The sequence below is a fragment of the Octodon degus genome, unplaced genomic scaffold, assembly GCF_000260255.1.
Source record: "Octodon degus isolate 3935 unplaced genomic scaffold, OctDeg1.0 scaffold00168, whole genome shotgun sequence".
Taxonomy (NCBI): domain Eukaryota; kingdom Metazoa; phylum Chordata; class Mammalia; order Rodentia; family Octodontidae; genus Octodon; species Octodon degus.
This window is the reverse complement of record NW_004524744.1, coordinates 318083-320238: the sequence shown is the minus strand read 5'-3', so window position 1 is coordinate 320238 and position 2156 is coordinate 318083.

Genomic DNA, 2156 nt, shown 5'->3' with positions numbered 1-2156 from the left:
CTCAGCATATTAATATGGCTTTACTTTTTATACCTTGTATTTATGCTTTTTGCCGGATGGTTAAGACCAAGATAAAGCAATATATAGCAAAAAATGTAACTTTTGTATCTTCCAAGGTCAGTCAAATCCTCTCAGGATTTACCCTGAAACCCTGTACAGCAGTTTGTAGATCTTTTGTCAGTGTCACCCATCTGGATGAATCATGGCCATTGCTTGATCAATTTGCTCTCTGTGAAATCCTGAGAGAATGTTTTCTCTCTAGGTGACTCTCCTTAGGCACACTATACATGGTTGATCACTTTCCACTCTGGCCCCATAATCTCCTTGAACAGAAAATTTGGAACATCACTGAGTTATATGATGTTACAGTACAGATTCTCTTATGTCCTAAGTCCTCACTGACCTTGAAGGTCAAAATGTTGGGTCAAAATGTTGGCTATGCTTGTAGCCCTTCTTTCTCTCTAATTTTTTGGTCTGCAAATGTAAGTTGTTAACCCTTCAGAGGAGAAGTTTAATATTATTACCCTACAACATAGATAGTTGAGCTTATATCAGTCTCTGTGTGAATATCAAATGCCTTAGACGTAACATGGAACAGATATTTTGCAACAATAATTGGTATGCTAAACTTTAAACCCCTATGGAATGTGAAAAAGGTAAACAGTAAAAAATTAAAAAAAAACAATTACACATTTTGACACAGAAGCTTAGAAATCTAACCATATACAACATTGTAGCAGGATACTTCTATGATATTTTTTCTTGTCTCTTGTTTTCTTTTATTGCCTTTTTTAAAAAATCAAACATTTACTTGAGAGAGAGTATAGCAGTAATTGATATGACATCAGAAGCAGTACAGATTTAGAAGACCAGAATGACAGACATTCCAAGCATGGCCCTAATGTTACACATTGCTATCCTCAGTAGTTGCTTAGTTCACAGGTATCAGCATATACAGGTAGTCAGGGAGAGAATCCTACCAATTAACTGCTAGTTTCAAAAACCTGATGGAGATTCTCAGGACCATTGCCTTAAGCATCTTGTATATATAAATGTATGGTTTTGCCCCTGCAATGTTTCCTAGCTTTTCTCTTTGCCCTCTCTTTGTTGTTTAATTCTTAAGTTCTCTCTTTCCATTTAGTTGTGTTATACCTTTCAATTTTTATTTCTTCTTTTGAGTTCTTACACTAGGGAGACTATATGATATTTACATATGTGGATCTGGTTTATTTTACTTCAAGTGGCATCCATTTATATATGAAGGCTTCGAGTATATCATTCTTTATATCTGAATAATACTCCCTTGTATAAAAACACCACATCTTTTCCATCCATTCCTCAGATGACAGGCGTTTTGGTTGATTCCAAGATTTGGCTATCACAAATTGTGCTGTTATAAACATAGGTGCACATATATCACTATGATATGATGTTTTCATTCCTTTTGGGAAAATTCCCAGCAGGGGGATAGCTGGTTTGAATGGGATTTCCAGTCCTAGTTTTTTAAGGAGCCTCCACCCTGATTTCCATAATGGTTGCATCAGCCTACATTCCCAGCAGCAGTGGAGAAGAGTTCTTTTTTTTCCCCACAGCCTCTCCAACATTTGTTGTTGGTTGATTTCTTAATGATAGCCATTCTTTCTGGGGTGTGATGGTAGGTAAGTGTTGATTTAATTTGCATTTCACAGATGGCTAGTGATGTGGAGCATTTTTTTCATATATTTATTAGCTTCTAGAATTTCTTCCTCTGAGAAGTGTGTATTCATCTTGGATGCCCATTTCTGGATTGGGTCTTTAAATTTTGGGGCCTTAATGTTCTCTAGTTCTTTACAAATTCTAGAGAGCAGACTTTTGTCTGAGTGCTTATTAGTTAAGTTTTTCCCCCTAATTTGTGGGTTGTCTTTTCACTCTGTTGGTAATTTCTTTTGAATGCAACACCTTCTCAATAAGAGGAAGTCCCAGTGTTAATTCTTTCAAGTGTTACCTGTGCAATTTGATTTTTCTTCATGAAATGTTTGCCTACCCGTATGTCTTCAAGAGTTCCTCCTACTTTCTCTTCCAGGAGACTTAGTGTTTCTGTTTTAATGTTTAGATCATTAATCCATTTTGATTTTAGCTTAGTACATAGTGATAGACTTGGGTCCAGTTTTAGTTTT